The sequence below is a fragment of the Cupressus sempervirens genome, chromosome 9 (assembly GCF_028749045.1).
Source record: "Cupressus sempervirens isolate cs-2001-9-10 chromosome 9, ASM2874904v1, whole genome shotgun sequence".
Lineage (NCBI taxonomy): Eukaryota > Viridiplantae > Streptophyta > Pinopsida > Cupressales > Cupressaceae > Cupressus > Cupressus sempervirens.
Window position 1 is genome coordinate 372641402 of NC_143126.1, and position 24474 is coordinate 372665875.

A 24474-nucleotide genomic window follows, 5' to 3' on the forward strand; every position below is an offset into this window, starting at 1 on the left:
CTGGTTATCATCATAACCTATTTATAACTAATTAAAACACTAAGTATTTACCATGAAATTATTTGCAACATCTAACTCATCATCTAACATAACCCAAATCATCCTATCCAGTTATCTAGTCAATGCTAACTTATAGCACATCCCAACCTTAAGAATCAACTTCCCATTAATGACCTTCCATTTAGAGATTCTAGTTAAAATTAAATGCATAATATCTAAATACCAAATTCATTACATATATTTAAATTCCAAAACAAAACTACTTAAGATTAAATTCCTAACTAAACTATTCACTAACTTCAATTAGAACACTAACCCTTACCCTACAATCCTAACACTAATTACACACACCATAAAACTTTAATAATTTAAAATTTTGAAAATAAAAAAGCGTCTTATTTCAAACTCAAAACATAATCCCAATTTCTAAGCACAAAGAAAAAACCTTATCCCTAAACTACCCTTAAAACCCCGTAATTACCTACTCCTAAGCACCTACCCCTAACCCACCCCACTTGACCACTTGTCCAAAGCTAGCATCATCACTCATGGGTGCTCCCCAAGGATACAGTGCACTAACCAAGGGTCTAACATGCCTCTGCACTTGGGCAATGCACCATGCTTCCCATTATGCACTTGGAGTGGTGGAGCATACATGGGGAGTGGGAATAAAGATAAGTTCTAAGTTTTAAAATATAAAAAAAATTGACTCCCAACTTTCCCAATCTAAGTGAATAACCAAGTATTCCATTGAATGGTGATATGGATGCCTGGAAGGGGTACCTTTAGGATTCCAATGCATGGGAAGATATCTTCTTTCAAAAAGGTAATTTATTGGTAGCAAGGTAAGTGGATAAGTATAATGTATAGGTTTGTCTTTATTTATTTATTGTGTTGACTTTTCCCTTTATTGTGTAATCTTGTATGAGTTTTAGATGGATGGAGGGTGATGGGTGGTGTAGGACCTACTCATCCCCTCCAACTTACTTTTTATATTTTATTTTATTTTATTTAGTTGCATTAAAGGCATTAAATTTTGATTATTGACTTATAATGAGGGTAAGCCAAGTGGTTATTATATACCCTTATTCAATTGACTATTGAAAGTGGAATATTGTGTGCGTGTGGGGGGGCTAGGGACGGGTGTGGGGGTATGATTTATTTTCCTCCCATACAATTTCTAGCATCCTATAGATGAACATTTTGGATTTTTTTTTTTTATCAATGCATTCTTTTAGTGAAGATTCATAATCTTCTGTTGGGTTTATTTCCAATTTCATAGGATGTATTTAGGTGCATTTCCTATAATTTTAGGAGGTAGTTTAAGTGATATGCATGTATCTTAGATTGGATATTATTATATATAATCTTACCATTAAATCCATTAGGTTAAATTTAGATGCAAGTAGTGAATATTGTGTCCATTAGAATATAGGTTTTGAATCATGAATTTAGGAAGAACTTATAAAAAATTAAATATAATTACCACATTCAAACCAAATATCTATTAATATCAACCTCTTTCTAACATTATTTAGTTTCAATATTTCAATGGGTAAATGATAGAGTAATCAACTCTAAATTATAATAAAACAATGTATCAAAGAACATGAATGAATTGAGATCAATTGAAGCATTTTCACATAACATACACCTTTCCATACAATAACTTACAATAACTTCATTGCTATTATCAATTATGAAATTTATAAAATTTGATCCATTTCATAGATCTTCATCAAGTTACAACTCTATCTTCATTACATGAATGCAAGATACAATAAGAAGTTATCACAATGGAGAAGTCTCCAACACAAGTAACTCAAGAATATCATCAAGGCTCCAAATCCAAGTTTTCTTCATCATAAGAACCTATCAAAATCTATAAATACACATATAACAAACAATGGATAACTCACCTCACAACCTAGGTCTCAGTGAGACCACCCACCAAGATAGGAGAAGGAATGACCAATGGGTAACAATGAAGTCCAAACTACAATAACACAAACACAACAATAACACCCATCCAAGGTATAAACAATGAGATTCACCTTGAACCCATGACAAAGGGGTGAAGGTGAACTACCATGTAGAATATGCCAAATGTAGAACTTACAAGAAACATGTCTCTTCCAAGGCTATAATTCACATAACATTTCCATCATTTATTATCTTTATCTCTCCCAAAACAAGATTAATACAATTGGCATTCAAGGGCCCACATACCTTGTGTTTCTTCCCTCTTCTCTCTATGAGAAGAGACTCTAAACTTCCATGGATTCCAACTAACCCCTTCCCCCTTACTTTTCCACTTCTTCCCTATCCAAGGGTGAGTAATGTCATTACACCCTTTGCAATTACCTCATACAAAAATTCAAAGATGGACAAAACAAGAATGAAATCAAAGCCAAAATCTCATCCCTTAGATTACAATATCACAAAATACATAATGAACATATACAAGAGAATAAAATCACATACTACTCTATTTGCAAAAAAGAAGATTTCCATGGAAATGGAGATGACCAACATTCACAAGTGTTATGGTAAAATGATGTTTGAGAAGAGCCTAGTCCCTTTTTCCTTTTCTCAATCCAAAACCCTAATGTCTCTAAAAGTAGAAAGTGGGTGAACATCCACTAACTTCTCCAAGAGCCTCTAAAAAGACCTCCAAAATCCACCCACCAATTAGAAATAAATACATAATCGACCCTAAGTCCCTTGGTCATCATCATGTTCCCTATCATAAATGCAAGATTGGAAAGGAGTGTGGGCTTGGGGAAAATTCAATAGCTCACTCCATTTTCCCAATACATGGAAAATAGGATATTTGAAGGGTCACCAAAGCCACTAGGGGGTTCTAGTAGTGTCAAAAATGTCTGTAACAAATACCCCTAACACTTGGGTACTTAGATTTAACTAAAATTCACCCCTAAGACCAATTTTTGGCCTTTAGATGTGACTAGAAAAAATTGAATCCAAATAACCTAATTGGTGGGACTTTACAATTATCTCTAATCAAAAGGGGATTTAATTAGGTTCATAATAAGTCAATTAGGTTAACGGTTACATTGCCAACCTGAGTAGACATGTCATTTACATATACACAAGACAAGTATCAAGTAACACTATAATATCACATTACACAACATCTGACATGTCACTAATTGCATAATGAAATAACCTAATACATACATACAAATTACGGTCATGAATTATATTATTGGACAACAAGGTTAGAATCTCATCATTAGATTCAACCTTGGTTTTATAGTTTGTACAAAGGGTTAGTTATTATTTCTCCAATAAATTTCCATGGTAACTTTCCTACACACTCAATTTGAATGTCAGTAGTTCAATGAAATCTCATGTATATATAACCAAATTGCATAATCAATTGACTAAACATTCTACATTCTCATTTTGATAACTTTTCCCATATTTGCACATTGATTAAATATAGCTGATTTGCATAATTGAATTAACCATTTAACACATATAATCTCATTTCAATGATCTTGTCATTTCTAAATAGTATGTGTATAAAACACCTATGTAATTCAAACACTGTGATGTAGTCCATCAATTTCAATCTTTAATAAATGTTAAATATTATTCATCAATTATTCTAAATCTAATTTTGATCAAGCTAAACTATCTAAATTTATATAACATAATAATAAAGGTACTATAAATAGCATCATCATCATAAGGTAGAACATTGCATATCATTGTTAGTACAAACCAATGTTTAAATAGTCAAATAATGCAGTAAGTCTCAAATCATAGGGCATCAAAACATGAACATATCAACTAATATCAATTTCCATTAGAACACCTAAATGATAAAACCTTAATTCATATCCATCATCATAATCATCTAAGTCCATGACTTCTATTACATGTTTATGTAGATGTATCCTAGAAAACACATGCAATTCTTATGTTTTAAAATTTTGAAGAACAAAATAACTCATCCCAATATACAAGTATAACCTCTTATAAATAATACCTTAACACATTGTAATGTTATTTTCATATTTAAAATTAAGATACATAAGGGCACTTCTAGTGAGTTGAGAATATTTTTCTTCAAGTTTATAATGATTCATAAGAGGGCAAGTATTAAGTTATATTATTCCAAAAAGCATCAAATCAATATTCGTAAGATAGTCATAATTATTATAATTTCCTCTACATGGTTTCTAGTAAGAACAACAACATTTCCCCATACCATTTCCTTTTTATGCTCATATATCCATTCAAATATCCTATAAAGGATTTAACAAGTAAATTCATATTTAAATAAGTACATATGAGGAGGGGTCTTACAGAGTGACTATCAAGAAAAGTGTCCAAGTAACTTACAACACTAGTGACTCAAGTTAAGAGCTAGGTAAGAAGTCCAAATAAAAAAGTAGATAACAAAAGAGAGATGAGAAGTGAACAACTTTCCCAATTAAGTATTGTAGTCAAGAGATCAAGGTAACCATTTTAGAAAAAAAAAAAGCATAGACCATGAATATGGACACTAAGACCAAAGAGCCACTCTAAGCATGTTCAACCACCAGAGACATAGAAAATCAAAGTCAAACAATGAAGCTTCCCTTAGAAAGAAAGACAAGAAAATGTTTAAACTTTATGTTTTTCCTTGGTTGACAAAGTTTGACAATAGTAGATATCATAGCACATTTGATATTCAAAAGCAAGACTTTTCCAAGCAAGATAGTGACACATGTATTAGTCTTAAATAAATCAAGCAAGGGAAAAAGAAACCTTGCATGATACAAGCATATGTTAGGTCTAAAAAGGAAATCCCTAGAAATATATGTTGGAAGGATTTAACAAGAAACAAGATACTAAGAGAGGGGTGAATTAGGATCTTAAACTTCTACTTACAAAACCAAATTACTAAATTCACACCTATTCATCTCATATATTAGATCTAACATCAAAATTGTAATGTTGAATTTTAAATGAATACATAATATCCATGAAAAGATTCAACACATAACACAAATGATTTGGTTACCCAAAAACACTTCAATGTGAAGGTAAAACTAGGGTAGTGATGAAACCCACAAATCTTCAATGTTGCAACAATAAAGTTAACCTATTAGGTTCACAATGTTTGACCATAATAAATGATCTATCCTATGAGAACTATTCTTTATTAAAAGCTATTAATACTACTATATATTACCCTATTAAAGGATTTTACACTTACAATTAAGTAATTACTTTGTTAAAATATTTACATAGACCTATTAGGATCACTAAGTTAAGAGATTTTCCCTGAATCAATTTGTTAAAACTGATTCGGTACCTGACTCTTAGTTTTCTCTACAAGCTTATTTTAGATCTCCTATGTTTAATGTCTTAATATAATCTCTTAATCTTATACCACTATTATGTCCTTCAATACTTGGATTTCTCTATCTAATCTCCTTTCAAACTTAGCCTTTCTTTCTTTGTTCTATCATTGTTCACTCCTTCACTTGTGCATGTACACTCAAAAGTGTCCCACTCTAAACCCTTCTATCCTAATGATTCCATGAGTTGAAATGTTTGTATGTCAGCTTAGAGCTCCCTATCCATGGAGTGCAAAAGAGTGTATTTCAAGTTCAAGAGCTCTCAGTTGAGCCTTAGAAATACTCTTCTTGCTAGTAAACCATGCAATGGGAGGTTCCAAAGACAAGATGAAAGAATGAAAATGTCTCAAGGAGTTCCTCAAGAATGCAATGCAAGTATGGAATCTAAGCTAAGATGAGAATGCAAAATGCAACTATGCTAAAACATGTATGAGAGTGTTACAAAACCAAATATTTAAAATATGTGAGATTATTGCAAGAAATAAAAGCTAAACTAAAATGAAACTATGCTAAGAATTCCATATGATCTTATTCTAATATGATGGAATGAGAGAATGAGACAAGAAATGAGAAGTTCTCCACAAAGCTCTAAAGAAACCTGTTAGAAAACCTGCAGCATGACAATATTCAAAACATTGATTCCTCCTTTGAGGGGGAAAGCTCTCTCCCTTTTAAAGATATATGGACGGTAGAGATCAAGATGAAGATGATGGATGATCAATGGTGGAATTCGAAAATAGGAGTGATCCATGTGCACACACAAGTCAACCAATAGAATATAAGCTGACTTGTCACATAAGACAAAAGTCTCACAAGCCTTTTCTTTTAATTGTAAAATAGAAAAAGGACTTTATGTGTGCACTTTAAGTGGGTTAGAAGAATGGAGTCTTTTATTTAATTAAAAGGGGACATGTTCTTTTAATCAAATAATGAATTTAGGATAGCATAGTCAAACTATAGGTTATAATCAAATAAATTGATTATTAGCAATTTGGTCTAGATAAATGATTAAATTAAATTAGCCAAAATGTTGAGAAGGGGGCTAATAGTCTAGATGACCATTTTTAGGTGATTAAATTTGCCCCTCTTTGACTAATGCGTGATCGATCTAGGAACACATTATGTCAAAGAAAATAGAAAGCCAAGTAGGCAGTGATAGATATAGACGTCTGATTCCAAAGAATGAAATGCAGAAATAGATAGCAAGTCCTAAATGCACAGCCTGATAGCGGTAGTACTGAACATTAGGAAGATGATCTTAGGATCCAAAAAGAATTTTAACACCTAGAAAATTGAATAGACCGAGAGCAAGTGATAAGGTCAAACAAATGCTCCTAAGAAATAGATAGCTATAACAATCAGCAATAGAGTATTTCTGCCCCCTCGGGATCAAAATTGAAATGAGGTAAGGGGATGCAGAAATTGGCTAGACATGAGAAAATTAGAATAGATCAATGTCCAAGATGATAGATAGATGATTAGAACCCAAGAATGACTATAAGAAATTGATAAAATGCCCCAATTTGACTAGAGTTGACTTTGAAGGATATAGCATAAAAATTAGGTCAAATCTAGTAGAGAGATCATTTAGATGTGAAAGGTGAATAGAAGGAGATATGAAGTATAGAAATGATGAAGACATGAAGAAATGAAGATGCCCCAGCGATGATTCAAAGATTAGACCTCAAATAGTCAGTTAACTGCTCAGAAGAAGGTAAAATTTTAAAATATGATTTTGACCATTAAGATGAACTCGAATTTCAATTTCGATCTCGAAAATGGATCTAGGATGTCGAAATTAGCTAGGGGTGCAATTTTTGCGCAATTCTGAGGAGTTTTAAAAATTAGGTCAAAATAAGGTTGGAGGCTATAAAAGGGGTCCAAGTGTCATTTTCACTATTCATTTGTCTTTTTGTGATTTGAGAGATTTTGTGTGGTCCACATAGCATCATGGCTTAGGCAAACATTTCTCTTCATCGACACTGTTTCGAGCGCAGTCGGTTGCACAACCGACCAAAGTGATATGGGGTGTCGGTAAGTGACTACCTTTTTGTTGCTTTTTCGAGCTTTTTGTGAGTTTTTCGCAAGTTTTTAAGTTTTTTGAAAAAAATTCGTGCGATACTTTTAAAGTATCGCATGGTCTCAGAAATATTATCGCGCGACACATTTTTTCGAAAAAAGTGTCGCATCGTTCAAGAAAATCTATCGCGTGGGTGACACTCAAATGTCGCACGACACGGTGTGAAATGTCGCACGACATAAAAATGTCACACTCGTATTTAAAAAGGTGTCGCGTGACACTGTTTCAAAAAATGTGTCGCACTCTCTTTGTAAAAAGTGTCGTATAGTTAGTTTTGTTGTTTTTTTGAATGCTTTTTTTCATCATGTGACTATTACTGATGATTGCTTGTTTTACCTAGATAGGAAGTATTCTCGGCATTACAGATTAGAGCTCCTAGGGTGGTTGGTTTGCGCATTGTGCAGCATTTGAGTGATGAGGAGTAGACTACGCTAGTGTGTATGGGCTTGCACTGGGTTGTACGGATGCCCCATATTCGGGAAAACCATGGTTTGCTGTCTGCGCTGGCAAAGAGGTGGCATAGCGAGCATAACACCTTTCACTTATCGACCGATGAGGCGTCAATTACATTGGAGGACGTATATCACATTCTACAAGTGCCATGCCACAGCAAGCCATTAAGTTACTTGGTTAGTAGTTTTTTGATTTAGCCATTTCAATGTTGGATGCCAGGTGTACTTATGTTTAAGTTTTGGTGATGGCATAGGTGTACTATGATACGACCTCGACAGAGGGGTGAGCGCGAGTGCAGGAGGTTTTCCAAGATTTGACCATTCTGGATCATCACCTAAGTTGGGAGAGATTGATGACTAAGTATGGATATGATTATCCTTTTCCCAACTTGTTATGTTCTTTGGTAGCCCAGGCCCTGGTGACAGATCGAGGCTAGAAGGGCTTTCCACTAGGATGGGGTCAACTGGTATATGATCTGATCTCCTGACCACATAGGATGGCATGGGGGCCTACGATATTAGCAGAGATGTACCACGAGCTTCATGAGATAGTATATCATGAGGGTGGATCATGGGCATGCAGAGCAGTGTTAGTGCAGATCTGGGCTTGGGAGCACATTGTTGTGATTCGACCATGGGTGCAGCCACAAGAGCGTAGCCAACCGTACATTTTTTTCTATAGAGGTTTCATCCCACAGACGCATAGTGGAGATGTGACTTATTATCGATGCATTTTTGATGAGCTAACAGCATTCGCATGGCAACCAGACCGAGAGTGTCAGCTGTGGTCAGATTCATGGGAGTTAGATTACATGCGATATAGCAGACCACTTGTGGGTCGGAGCACAGACATTGTGGAGCAGTTTGTGATTAGTCGCGTATGGCGGCAGTTTGTAGAGCGACAGGTGGTGTCAGTGGAGAATACTACCTATGCTTGGATGTGCATAGATGAGGGATTGGGATGGCTGCTAATGCTAGACTATAAGATAGCAGTTCAAGATACTGTAGCACTAGTGGCGACTCCCTGGGATTATCGCCCAAATGTGGCAGATGCAGGGGTTGATTCAGGGTATCTTTATGAGATGCAGAGACACCTGTTCTTCCAATTCACACATCAGATGCAGCACCTACAGGAGTGGGAGGTGGAGGTGGTGGCAGAGGAGGAGGCGGAGGAGGAGGGAGAGGGGGTAGGCAGATGGAGGGGGAGAGTTCCCGAGCAGGGCGGAGGAGGATGCGAGCGCAGGCAAGGCAAGCAGTAGAGGAGTCCTCAGAGTTTGATGGTGATGATGGTGGAGAGGAGGAGGTTCCCTTGAGGAGACGGTGAGTGGTGAGGGTAGAGGCACCTACAGAGCAGCCAGCAGGAGGAGAGGAGGAGGTGCCCTTAAGGAGACGACGAGCGGTGAGGGTAGAGGCACCTGCAGAGCAGCCAGCAAGAGGAGAGGAGCAGAGTGCAAGGATCTATGCCTTGGAGGCATAGCTGTAGGCAGCTCAGGTGAGCATTGCAGTACGAGATCAGTAGCTGATGGACGAGTGAGCACGAGCAGATGAGCTGTGGCGAGAGCGGGATGCTGCGAGACGAGAGGCGGCGCATCATGGTGCCTGAGCTACAAACTATTATGTCACCTATAGGAGCGTGGTACCACCAAGACAGGGTCTTCTTGATTATTCGGAGTGAGCGAGCAGATCAGAGGGTGTAGTGCAGGCACCAGATAGGAGACAGGCTCCTCCACCAGGGCCAGCACCAACCGTAGAGGGTGGCAGTCAGACATGACATTGTGTTTTGATTTGTACCTTATGTATTTTTTAGACATATATCTAGATTTTGGATCTCACATTTGTATATGTACCATGACACATTTGATATATATATATGAGATATTGGGTTTATCAATATTCTTGTGTACTTGTCTCAAAATATATGTTTCAGCTTTCATGTGATGTTTCGGTTTTTGTTTTCAGCTCATGTATGTGTATATGCTTATGTGTATTGTTTTTGGTCTCTCCTATGGATGGTATAGATTTAAATATTTTTGTGAAAATGTGACACTTGTATAGATCGTATGTGATGATTTTTGGATTAACCCCTTGTGATGACAGGTTAGCAAAGACATGTAGCAAAAAATTAAGAAGGTGAAAAGACAAGTAGAAGCCAAAGATAAAAGCAGCTAACTGATATGTCCATGAAAAAGATGAAGAGAGAGAGCTCTTCCCACATGTAGGAATGTGCAACTAGAAAAAATGACATGAACCTAAAATGCAAGCTACTATGCAAATTGGTTTACCAGCAAGAAGCGCATAACATTTAGACTCTTAATTTCATCATTGAGCATTTATTAGGGACATCATGAGATCATACAACCATCACTAGTATAACTATGAGGATATGAATATGATCAATATTAGATAGGTATGTGGAAATCCAATCTAAGCATTAGAGACATGTAAGTCAAGATAACTACGCGACTAGATTCCCTAAGTTTAATTTAGCAAGATTACACTTGTATCAAGGCATAAGCACCAAGATAACCCCTGAGTGTGGTATTGTGAAACAGTCAAGGATGATACATTTGTAAGTCTACGTGTTGAATAGGACCAGCATAAATGCTTACAATACTATAGAAAAACAAAAGTATACCCACAAGCAGAAATCAAGAAAATGTGTCCCATGCCCCCAGTCTTCTAGTCAATGACATCCTTGAAAGACTATTAGGGAGGGAACACATGGCAAAGAAATCATCATAGACAGCACACAAAGTAGATAAAGATCAGCATAGCTTAGTTGTTTAAGTGTTAAAGTGTGTGTGTGTAAGTCACTTGGCCATTTCTTCAAGACTTGATTATGATAGTGAGAAATATCGCGACATCGGAGACTGTAGGTAAACTATCTGAAAAGTGTTTAAAAACACTTGATGTCAAAGTGGGTGGGGGTAGTGTTGAGAAACATTGTTTTGTGAGTTGTCAAAGGAACCCTAATGCACAAGAATACCTCAATAGGCTAAGTAGCTATACCCCCAAGATGATGACAAGAAACAATTCCAAGCTAGGAAATGTGTAGCGAAGTGGATGATTGAGATTGATAGACATAGGTGCAAGGGTTTCAAGTAGTGCCTATTTCCAGGTTTTCACCACTTTGACAGATTTTTTTTTTTTTTTTTTTTTTTTTGGGTGATACATTAAAGTGAGGTTTCACTAAGATGATCATTTTTTCAGGACATTTTCTAATTTTTAGGATTTTTTCAAGATCATAGATATATACAAGATAGTTGAGCAGCAATCCTCTAAGTATAGAACTTCTTCAAGTGTAGAATGTTGATAGGCTCTGCAAGTTCTTCACCCTCTGATGTAGACAACTAGTAAGCACTAGACCCAAATGCTACTGTGATAATGTAAGGACCCAACCAGTTAGGTTCAAATTTCCCTTTCTGTTCCCGATTTTGCTAATTTTTGGGATTCTCTCTAAGCACGAGTTCACCAACTTGGAACTCATGGGGGTGAACCTTCTTGTTATATTGTGTAGACATGCGCTTCTGATAAGCTCTCATGTGATCAAAAGTAGCCTTGCGACATTCATCTAGAGTCTCTAATTCCTATAATCTCATAGCTCTATGATCTTCATCAGTTATTAACCCATGTAAGGAGATGCACAAAGAAGGTATCTCGACTTCTAATGGGAGAACAACCTCAGAACCATAGACTAGAGAAAAGGGCATAGCCCTTGTAGGAGTACGAATAGAGGTTCTATAGGCCCAAAGTGCTGGATTTATTTGCAAGTGCCAATCTTTCCCAGACTTGGGAACTGTGCGGTGTAGGATTTTTAGCAGTGTTTTATTAGAGGCTTCAGCTTGGCCATTCCCTTGGGGATAGTAAATGGAGGACCAGTGTTGCTTAATTCAAAAAATTTTGCACAGCTGTTTTAAGTCCTTATTCTTGAACTACCCTCCATTATCCATAACAATAGAGGATGGGATACCATATCGAAAAATGATGTGATTCATTATAAACAGGGCAACATGTTTGCCTATAGCAATAGATAATGGTACAGCTTCAACCCATTTAGTGAAATATTTCATTGTTGTGATGATGAATTTATGACCGCTGGATGAGCTTGGATGAATCTTTCCTACCAAGTCAAAGTCCCATTGCTAAAATGGCCAATATGTCATAGAAGGGATTAACTCTCGCCCGGGAGCATGTATCAAGTTGCCATGGAGCTAACATTTTTGAGAGGACTTTGCATAGCGCACAGCATTAGCTTGCATGGTGTGCCAGTAATAACCTGTCCTAAGCAATTTTCGAGCAAGTGAAAGGCCATTAGAATGTGCCCCACAAATTCCATTGTGGACTTCGACAAGTTCCTTCTCGGACTCTTCTAGCTCTAAACACCTAAGAAATGTTCTGTCTAGACCCTTCCTATACAACTCACTAGAGACCAAAGTGTAGTGTGAAGCATTACGAAGGAGTTGGCATTTTTGGTTGTGCATGAGGGTTTCAGTTATTTGCCATTCAAGGGCCATTTTGATCCCATTTGTTAATGCTTCATACTCTGCAATATTGTTTGTACATGGGAACAATAATTTTTATGACTTTGGGATTGTATAACCATGAGGGGAAACAAACAACACCCCTACTACTTCCCCATTCTATGTATGGGATCCATCAAAAAACATCTTCCATGTTCTGTCAGTAATGTTCATGATCGAGGCATCTAGAAACTCAATTTTCATAGGTGCTACATCTTCAAGTGGGAAGTCAACCAATTGGTCAGCTATGGCCCGTCCTTTGATTGCGTCACGTTCAACATACTAAATGTCAAATTTGAAAAGAATCATCATCCACTTAGCAAGGCGACCAGTAAGTGCAGCTTTACTTAATAAATATTTCAAAGGGTCTATCTTGGCAATCAAGTGAACTGTATGGGCAATATATAATGCCGAAGTTTTTGGGAGGCAAAAACTACAGCAAGGCATGCCTTCTCTATACTTGTATAATTTAGTTCATAAGCCACCAAAGTTCAAATGATATAGTATATGGCTCTTTCTTTACCCATCTCATCACTTTGGGCTAAGAGTGCTCCTAGAGAAGAATCTGTAGCTGAAATGTATAGAATCAAAGGTTTTCCCAGAATGGGTGGCATCAAAACTGGCAGTTTTGCCAAGTAGCCTTTGATTTGGTCTAAGCTTTGTTGATAGTCACTGTTCCAAATATGGGTAGATCCTTTATGCAGATTTTTATTGAAAGGTTGAGCCTTATCAGCTAATTGAGAGATAAATCTTCTTATGGATTGTAACTGTCCTTGTAGACCTCTAAGCTGACTGATAGTCTTTGGTGGAGGCATATCCATGATAGCTTGGACCTTTTCAGGGTCAACCTCAATGCCTTTTGCTGAAATGATATAACCTAGCAATTTTCCAGAAGTGACACCAAAGGCATATTTTTTTGGATTCAGCCTAAGTTGAAATTGTTCCATACGGTCCAATATCAAACTAAGGTCTTTGAGATGTGTGTCTCGTTTCTTTGATTTTGCCAATGTTTCATCAACATAGTCTTCCATGTTTTTATGCATCATATCATGAAAGATGGTTGTCATTGCTCTTTGATATATAGCGCCAGCATTTTTGAGCCCAAAAGGCATGACATTCCAGCAAAAGGTACCCCATGCACATATAAAGGTTTTCTTTTCTTGGTCTGCTGGAGCTATCTTTATTTGGTTGTACCTAGAAAATCCATCCATGAGTGAGTACATCTCATAACCCACAGTCATTTCCACTATCATATCGATGTTTGGTAGTGGAAAGTCATCCTTGGGGCACACTTTATTGAGATCTCTAAAATCAGTACAAACTCATATGGATTTGTCATGCTTGGAGATAGGTACAATGTTGGAAATCCACTCGGCATAATCAATGGCCCTAATGAAGTTTGCATTCAATAGTTTTTCTAACTCTGTCTTGACTAGTAGGGCCACATGTGGATGCATTTTTCTCAACTTCTGTTTGACAGGCTTGACATCTGGTGAGATTGATAAGTGATGCATGATGAGATCTATATCAAGCCCTGGCATGTCAAATTATGTCCATGCGAAGTTGACCTTCTTTTCTTGAAAGAATTGAGCAAATTGTGTCTTTTCTTTGTCTGACAAAGATTGAGCTACATGGATAATCTGAGGAAATTCTTCTATTCCCAAGTTGATAGGTTGTGTAGGTTCGACTAGAACCAAAGATCTATCCTAGAAATAGCTTGGCAGACTACCAAGTACCTCATCCGCAGGTGCCCCAAAGAGGTTTTCACCATTAGATATGCCTTTATTTTTACTTTTTAGAGGGTCAGACACCGCCACAATGTGGTTTTCGCCGTCTGATCACTTATTTTTTCTTTTAATTTTTTGACTGAGGTACTTGATATCTAATTCTGTCATGTTAACCATGGGTTTTCTAGTGGAAGAAATGACAGGTTCAATTGCATTTAGATAACAAGCGATCTCATAGTCATTTTGGAAAGATCGTATTTCAGGTCTTTAATTTTGGATTGACCAATCTATGAGATCTGGGTAAATTAGTGAGAGTGAGGGAGAAGTTTCAATGTGATTGATATGGAAGGAGTCATCTCTGGTGACCTGTGAAGTTGAGCCTATAGAAAATGTCACAAAAGAGTCCAACTTAGGAATAGTCTTGGAGGAACTAGCATGATCCATTGAGACATGTTGTGTGTCAAACTCATCCGACCCCATACTAGACCGTTCGACTACATCGGGTTGGGTTGCATAGGCATGAATGACATCCACTCCTAGCTCACAGGATGCATCAAAGAGGCTTTCCCACTCATACTCATTAGAATCTGTACTTTGACCCCTATCTATGAGATGAGCAATATTCTGCCTAATTCATCCTCTATTTATGTCCTCAGAAGTAGACCCTTCTTGTTCTAGTTGTTGGGAGGTAGAAGCTTCTTCATTATTAGTAGTCACTATTTCTTCTCCCCAAAGGAGGGATGTGAGAGGAACAAAGTCTTCATCTTGTGCAGTAGTAGCAATTACAGGAGAGTCATCATCCTCCGATTCACTAGACATGAGCAATCTTTGATCATAGTTTGGTGTATTATTGTCCAGCCCAAAGCCTAGACCAGCGGTGTCTCGAGCATCACAACCTTGAGTGTGACTTAAAGGTTCAACTAGAGCATTCTTACAACTAGTTAAGGACTCGTGGCCCTGGTAGCCCATTTTTGTCAGAAATTTATAGAATTTTCCATATTTTTTGGGAGAAATAGGGGTAGTCATTGTAACCTCCTCGTCTTTCTCTTCTCTGTAGATCTAGTCCCTAATGGCTTGTTCTTCCTTCTCTACTTCCAGTGGTATGGAAGATTGCACAAAAGTGCCAAAAAGTATCATAGCAGAATCAGAAGACTTATTTGCAATAGTTGGTTTCCCATAGGATTGAGGGGAAATTGGTAAGGCAACAATAGAGTCTAAAGTGTACTTGCCCATACCAAGGCTCATCATTTTTAGTTTTTGTTCACATTCTATGAAAGATGGTGCTAGCTCATGAGAAGAGCGATTGTGTGGGACTAGTGTTTCAGTAGTAGATAATGTGTTGATAGACATGGAGTTGTCATTGGGGACAACTACTTCAGTACCATTAAAAGGGAACTTAATGCACTGATGGTATGTAGAGGTTACTGCTTGCAGATCGTGAATCCATGGTCATCCCAACAACAAGTTGTATGCAAGTGGTATGTCTAAGACTTGGAAAATGACATTCTTCTCAACTAGACCAACTCTAATTGGAAGTACAATTAGACCTTTATAAGGCCTATCAACCTCATCATAGGCCTTTATAGTGATCTTGCACTTAGGATCGATGGCAAATTCAGACATGCCCAATTGTTGGATTACATTGAATGAAATGATATTTAACCCTACACCATTGCCTATCAGGACTAGACAGATGCGGGTATGAAAGATTTGAACTTTGATATGAAGAGCAAGGTTATGGGGATGACTAAGAGCTCGGTCATCTTCTTCAAAAAAGGTGAGATAGTGAGGCGACGAGATGTGGTTCACTATAGCTTGGAATTGTTCTACATCAATACTTGTGGGAACATTGGCAAAACGTAAAGCTTTCTCAAGGATATCCCTGTGCAAAGGAGATAACTCTAGAAATTTGAAAATGGAGATTTGTGCTTGCGTGTGTTGCAGTTGGCTAACAAGATCATAGTTGGAGATTTTGGAAGTAATTGGTTGTTTAGACGATGAAGCATTTTTAGGATCATTAGTAACTTTTAGGACAACCTTAGATTGTCCCCTAGTGGCAGCGTTGAGTGGTTCACCTTGAGAAGATGAAGACTCAGCCACTCGGAGTACCACCTTGGGTCTAGTATCAGTATGATCTTGAGGAGTGGATCATGTCCTTAAGACCACTCTTGGTCATTCATCTTCAGCATCATAATTTGGCTAGTTGTCATTGTTGGAGCTTTCCATACATATGTATTCAATGGGCTCAAGCATGCTTATAACATTATCAGTGTCAACGTAAGCATAACTCATTTTGGCATCATGATTCTTTTTGGCAGCTACCCTTGAGGTCTCACCCTTTTCATATTCAGGTAATGGTTTTTGGAAAGCCTTATGATCATTATTCTTAACAAGGCCATCTGTAACAACTTTGCTAGCTTCGATGAGGTCTTGAATTACATCTTTGAGTTTGAAGCAAATCTCTGTGTTATGTCCCTTACTTCGGTGATAGCTACAAGTATGATCTTCTCTCCACCATGGAGGTCTAACAGGTGGATTGTAAGGACGTGAGTTGTCTAGCAAGGTAACCAATTTGTTTGCAATTGAGGTTTTTAAAACCACTTCATAAGGTTCGACCATAGGTGTGTAAACACGTCGCTTGTTTGCAAATTTAGAGCCTTTGTCAAAGGTTTGTGGTTTTGAACCTTCTTGTTGCTTTGCTACATAGATGGCATTGGAAAGGTTAAATGCAGGTTCCTTAGTCTTAGGAGTGTCCAGTACTCCATCATTGACAACATACTTGTTTTTGTTCCAAGGTTTGTCTTTGTCTTTACCATTTCCATTGTTAATTCTATCCTTGTTTATGGCAATATCACCTCTTTTGATAGCAACATCCTCAATGCAATATGCACTTTCTACCATGGTGTTGAAGGATGTGAATAACTATTTTCTTAGATCAAAGTATAATTTGGGTACAAGCATATTGACAAAAATGTCAATTTTTTCAGCCTGAGGCACTTGCCGAGGATATCGAGAGTATAAAGATCTCCATCGTTGGAGGTATATTGTAAAAGATTCTCCTGGTTTTTGTTTGATGTTGCATAAGTCTAGCAGAGTCACAGGATGTTGAATGTTGTATGAATATTGTTGGATGAAGTGTTGTGCAAGTTCATCAAATGTTATAAGAGGAGGACTCAATTTTGTGAACCATTCCATAGCTTGTCCTCTTAGACTTCTAGGAAACAAACGCATAAGAAAGGTGTCTTCATGCATAAAGTCCATGCTAATAGCATAGAAATGTCTCACATGGTCATGAGGGTCACCATTTCCATCGTATTTTTCATACTTAGGAACCTCTATATCCTTAGGAAATGGCAACATATATAGACTCCTATCGAATGGAAGAGCGCAAATTGATTCAACAAATGATGTCTTAGGTGGCTCTTTTGAAGTTTGTAGTTGTGCAAATTGTTTCCTTAGTTCTTGTATTTCTTTCCTTAAGATTTCAGCCTCAGTGGGCTCTTGTTTTTGAATAATATGTTCACCATTAAAACTTTGAGGGAGTTTCCATCCCCTAGCTGTCATGTATTGGAAGTATTGGTCTCCATTTTCCTCTAAAGCTCTGAGCATTAGTTTTTGGGTGAACCCATCTTGTTGAAATTTGATCACGTCTTCGCTAGTTACTTCTTCATCACTATCATGATTAGATGGTTTAGGTGAAGGACATGCACCAGTGGCAGCTCTAAGAGTCCTTGGAGGCGTGTGATTACCATCATTGTTTTCAAAGAGATTTTGAGGACAAGTTCCTTTATATCCTTCATAGCATGCCTGATTGTCAGTTTTAGCTTGTTGATTTTCTCTCTCCATAGCATAGATAGCCTCCAAAGTCTTTTGGGTTTCACGTGCTTGTTCTTCTAAGAGATGTTTAATTTCATCAGGGTGCACCATAGTGACTATACCACTCATATCCTTGGGTGTCTCAAAGGGTGTACCAAATGGATTTTCAAAACTATAAAGTGGGTTGTGCTGAATGTTAGCTATTTGTGTTTGAGCAAATTTGAGATTATTATCACAAGCTTGTTTGTGAGGACATTTGGGTGGTGTTTCCAATTGCTTGAAAATGAAAGGCGTGTGGCTACCATTACCAACTTGATATCTAGTTGTGACCGGCATGTAAAGAGTTTTCTTTGTTTAGTAGGACAAGAAAAGTGAGCCAAATTTGAAGCTTTTACGATCAGGATTAGTCACTTGTCAAAATGTGATAGATGGCTTGTCAAAAAATGCTCAAGATGTTACAGCACGGGTGACTCGAGCCGAGCGAACAAGTGAGAAGCTCAATAGCAGATAGCTAGAATAAAATAATAGCTGAATTTTGACAAGTGATTCATCAAGATGTTTCAAGACTTACATTCAACGGACTAAACTCATCTTTTCGACCTAGGATAAATTCTTCACACACTGATACGTAGCCAGGATCAAGGGTGACCAGCATGACGCTCCTTAGACCAAACAAATCCAACGGCAAACTCTGTTTTTGACCCAAAATGACTCTAGGAAATACTTTCTCAAAAGGAGGGTGACATAAGTTCAGAAAATAGTGTCGCACGATAGAATTTCAGGAACAGTGTGACACATTTTTCTCAGGTGACAGATATTTGGCCCAAGTGCGATAGAATCTTGCATATAGCATGATATAATTTACCAAGACATGCGACAGAATGTTTTGAAAAAATGTCATGCAATATTTCTTCTGAAAGCATGTAATAGAGTATCAGTTTTGTGCAAAAAAGTCAATTTTTTTGGTTTGAAGTCCATTTCAATTTGTCAATCAGACAGTCATTTTAATCAGACAGCATTTCGTTTTAGTTCGTATCAGTAAACAACAAGGTTTGCAAATAGTAAGTGTTGTAACATGTCTCAAAACAATTGATCAAGGGTAAAAACAACCTTGTCAATACGCGATCACACTGGGCGAAGACAAACACTACATCTACCAAAGTTTTGTGTCCTTGGTAGCCTTGAGTTTATAGTGGGTTGGAAGAGCCAGGCAATCGGCTTGTCCCCACTTGGGTCGTTCCTCTCAGGTTGTCCGAGAGCAGGCCCTCTAAAAGATTCTAACTACACAAAGTGGATCAACTTTCGGAAGTCAAAATTTCTGGTTCACCACAAGGGTGAAGAGCATACTCTCCTATTCCAATCATTTTCTCCCAAACATGTCAAGAAGATTCAATTACCCCTTGCTTTTGAAACCAAATGGCAAGTCAATATTTTTGATTCACCACAAGGGTGAAGAGCATACTCTCCTATTACCAAAAGACTCCAATCACAAGTTTTATGTGCCTATAAAAAAATGAACAACTATTCGATGCCGCACATGGAAACAAAAAATAAACAAGTTTGGGTTTTTATGCTTTGGGCAGTCCTGCAAACAATGTTAGTAGCCCTTGCGCATTCGAAGCTTTGACATGCGTTCTTTTGTATGCAAGGATTCAATTTTTTTCTTCACAAAGGGGGCAACCTACAATCACAACTCGTTAGCCCACAAGTTAGCACAAAATAATCACAAAAATTGTGAATTAAACCTCTGTAAAACAACCTAGAAATCTTCTTAAAAATGATAGTCAGCCAGCTAAGAAGAAATTTGATCAAATCCCTCAAGGAACGAGCAAAAAAATGTCAGGCGATACTTTTTTCTGAACAAATTTTGCGCGATACTTCACAGTACACGCAGGTGACAGTTTTTGTTCGGGCGACAATTTTTCTTAAGCCGTGTGACAGATTTTTGCACAGAGGGTGACAGTATGTAGGTTGCAAGAGCGACACTATTTCCAAAAAAAGTGTCACACGACAGTACTATGAACTGTCATGCAATACTGGAAAAATGTCGTCCAACCCTACGACTGTAAAAAAAGAAAAAAAAGCAGAGCAATAAAAGAAATGCAAGCAAAAATAAAAAAAAGGTAGGGTGAAATGTGCAGTCCTGCCCCATGGTGAGTGCAAAAAATGTACACTCAAAAGTGTCCCACTCTAAACCCTTCTATCCTAATGATTCCATGAGTTGAAATGTTTGGATGTCAACTTAGAGCTCCCTATCCATGGAGTGCAAGAGAGTGTATTTCAAGTTCAAGAGCTCTCAGCTGAGCCTTAGAAATCTTCTTCTTGCTAGTAAACCATGCAATGGGAGGTTCCAACGACAAGATGCAAGAATGCAAATGTCTCAAGGAGTTCCTCAAGAATGCAATGCAAGTATGGAATCTAAGCTAAGATGAGAATGCAAAATGCAACTATGCTAAAATATGTACGAGAGTGTTACAAAACCAAATATTTAAACTATGTGAGATTATTGCAAGAAATCAAAGCTAAACTAAAATGCAACTATGCTAAGAATGCAATATGATCTTATGCTAATATAATGGAATGAGAGAATGAGACAAGAAATGAGAAGTTCTCCACAAAGCTCCAAAGAAACCTGTTAGAAAACCTACAGCATGACAATATTCAAAACATGGATTCCTCCTTTGAGGGGGAAATCTCTCTCCCTTTTAAAGATATATGGACGGTAGAGATCAAGATAAAGATGGTGGATGATCAACGATAGAATTCAAAAATAGGAGTGATCCATGTGCACACACAAGTCAACCAATAGAATATAAGTTGACTTGTCACATAAGACAAAAGTCTCACAAGCCTTTTCTTTTAATTGTAAAATAGAAAAAGGACTTTATGTGTGCACTTTAAGTGGGTTAGAAGAATGGGGTCTTTTATTTAATTAAAAGGGGACATGTTCTTTTAATCAAATAATGAATTTAGGATAGCATAGTCAAACTATAGGTTATAATCAAATAAATTGATTATTAGCAATTTGGTCTAGATAAATGATTAAATTAAATTAGCCAAAATGTTGAGAAGGGGGCTAATAGTCTAGATGACCATTTTTAGGTGATTACAGTGCATACACACTTTCATTCACACATATGCACTCCATACTAATCCTAGGGTTAAAACCCTCTTTAAATAGACAATATTCAAAATTTCTAAATCATAATCAATAGTTTACAATTCATCTTCTTTTTTCATTTCCTTCTAATTTTTTGATCGGTTGATTTGTTTTCCTCAAGATCATTACATTTTGCAATGGTGTGAAATTTCCATCTTAACTATCTCTATAATTATTAAATATCATATAGAATTTATCCAAAAAATGTTTTCATAGGGGTCTATGTGATTACAAAATCATATGACAAAACTAGTCTTCTCAGCATTTGAATACTCTGATGCTCAATCATTGCTAACATTCATGTCAATACTCAACTTTTACATGCTCTTTTCTTACTACTTAGTCAACAAATATTGTCTTTTAATTTACTTGGTCTTTACAATAAAAGCTTGGATTATATGTGTCCTTTGTCTCCACTGGGGTGCTTGGCAATCTCTGACTTGCTCGATATGCAATATAAAATAAATAAGTTCTTAGCCTCTAATAGATGACTCGGTCATACTAATGACCATTTAACCATTCCTAGTAAATGACTAAGTGTTTGAACACTAATTGGAAACATAGGCATAGAAATCAACAATCTCCCCCTTTGACATTAGTGGAAAAAGCACTTTGTCATTTATTATCATTCCATGTAAATAATTATGCTCCCCCTAAGACTATAATTCTATCTACAATTTGAAATTTTTGATGCTGTGATGACATCTGATAACTCCTTTTTGTAAAATTTTGATACATTCTTCTTATATTTCCCTTTACATTTCATTTACTAATGGCTTGGAGCTGCAGGGGCTAACTTGTGCTTATCAAGAAACTATTTATGGCTTGCCAAAAAAATTGCATAGTCTTTATTCCATTGGTCCTTTACCTTCTCCAAAACTTGAAATTTAATTTCTAGCATGGCAGCTAGATCAATTAGACATTTAATATGTGGAAAATGTGTGTATTTGCTAAAGATATTTTGTGCTATAGACACTTCTTTCTGAATTATCTCCAAATATGGTAACAACTAGAATTGAACTAATATCAACTTATTCCTTATCTCATTGTCTCTATCCATGAGCTTGGCTAACCTCTACTGACCAAATGTCAACTTATTACATAAGGTTGAGCTTGAACTTGCATTCTTTCCCAATGAAATAACACTTTCCCGCATATCAACATGTAATATGTTAATAGAACATTGATTTTCTAGTGTAAATGACTCAATATCACATAGCCTCATGTATAATGAATGAATAGTATTCAAAATTTCCTCTAATTGTGTGACTAAATTAGAAATTTCAACTTGTCTATCTATAATTTCATGAGACACTTTCTCCAATACTTAATGCTCAAATCTTCTCTCAAGCCATTGTGTCAATTTTTAAGTGGTCTCTATATCTTCTGATTGAACCTTATCAACTATATACACTAGCTAGTCAAAAATTCTATGTCAATTATTTAAGTCAATTATGCCAAATGCATCCGCAAAAATATCCTTGACAATTTGTATTTCCTATCTCTTTTTGTGCTCTCTCCTTACTTGTTCTTTCTTTCCTTTGCAACTCAACAAGGTTTGTAATTCCTACATTTTCTCTAATGTCAAATTATTCAAGTCATACATGGGATAGGTCATTGCCTCATCTAGACTTATTGACTCATCTATCATTTCTTTTAATTGATTCATAATATGAGATTGTGGGGTTTTATCACTAGGTAGTGATATTTGTAATTGTTTACTCTTCTCAATTGATCTAGATGTCTATTGTTGCCTCTCTTGAGTAGGTGTCACCTATTGTTCAATTGTTTCAGTGAATGGTTTTGATGGCTTTGCACTTAGTAGCTATATAAGATCTTATGAATATTCTCTCTTTGGTGTCTTCTCCTCTTCTACTGACTCTATTCTTTTGACCTCTTCTATCTTTACCTATGTCTGAAGTATACGCATACAAGTAAATTTGAAAACATAATAATATCCTTACCTTGTTTCTCAACACGTGTATCCTCTGTAACTAATGTAACCTCAAAATTATCATTCTTTGGATTCTCAACATTTGGATAATCTATAATTTGTAACAAAACTAGATTTGTACAAGGTAGAGTTATGTTTGACATTAAACTATGCATGTCTTCCTTAGTTAGTACATTTTGATTCTATAGAAGTGTGTCAAAAACATCTTTAATGGTAATAACCTCTTTTTGTACACACTAGGCTACTAGCTGTTGAGTTTCTTCTATTAGCTTTGTAACTTTTTCCTTATATACATCTTCATATTCTATTGCATCTCTCCCATCTCTAACTTCTACTGATGGAGCAAGTAGTCCAAATGCTTCTTTCCATATATGAATATTGTCTTGCTAAACATCATGAGTTTTATTTTTGAAAATTTTATATGTCCTATCTCTGTAGTTAATTCATCCATAATTATTTCATATGTGTCAAATTTCTCAACATTTACATCTATATCTTCAATCAAAAGAGTAGTCACTGCTACTGTGGCTTCATCAACATTGACTTCATAAGGCATAGACCTTAACCATGCAATTCTTGGTAACACTACCTAAGTGTGTACAAAGTATGTATCTATTGCAAAATATATCTCATCATAATATTTATCCACATTTAATTTGAGGATCCTCATTTGGTTTCTCACTTTAATTTTGAATTCTTAAAAATAGTTATCCATTATGGCTTCAAGGTTTTCTCTCAGCTCATTTATCTATTCCATATCTGTTTGGTGCATATTACACCGTATAGTACCAATTGTAGGAAATAATTATGTACATATACATATATATATATATATATATATATATATATATATATATATATATATATATATATATATATATATATATATATATATATATATATATACACACACACACATATATATACATATATCCATATATATATACATATATCCAAACTTATGTGATGTGTTCTTTTCTTTTCTAATCACTCCCAAATTCTCTACTAGTTGTTGTAGTTGGAGCTTGGCAAGGTCATAAGTATGATCCTTTTTGACAATTTTGTAGCCTAGTTCTATTGTAACCCATGACATGATGTTTAATATATTTGATTGGTAGAATTTTTGTACTATCAAACATACAAGAAAATCAATTATAGGATCATCAATCCCATTGATTGACATCCCTGAACCATTCCATTTTTCTTTGGTTACTTTCTCAGTTTTATTTTGTGTTATGCTCCTTATACTCTTTGGTCAATCCAAGGTGGGTATATAATAACTTAGTGTATTATGGCCTAGCTAATCTTGATTGACCCTCCTTCTAACCATACCTTCATAGCATGAGTGTGTCTTAGTACCTATTTTTATCATTTGACTTTGAAGACTTTT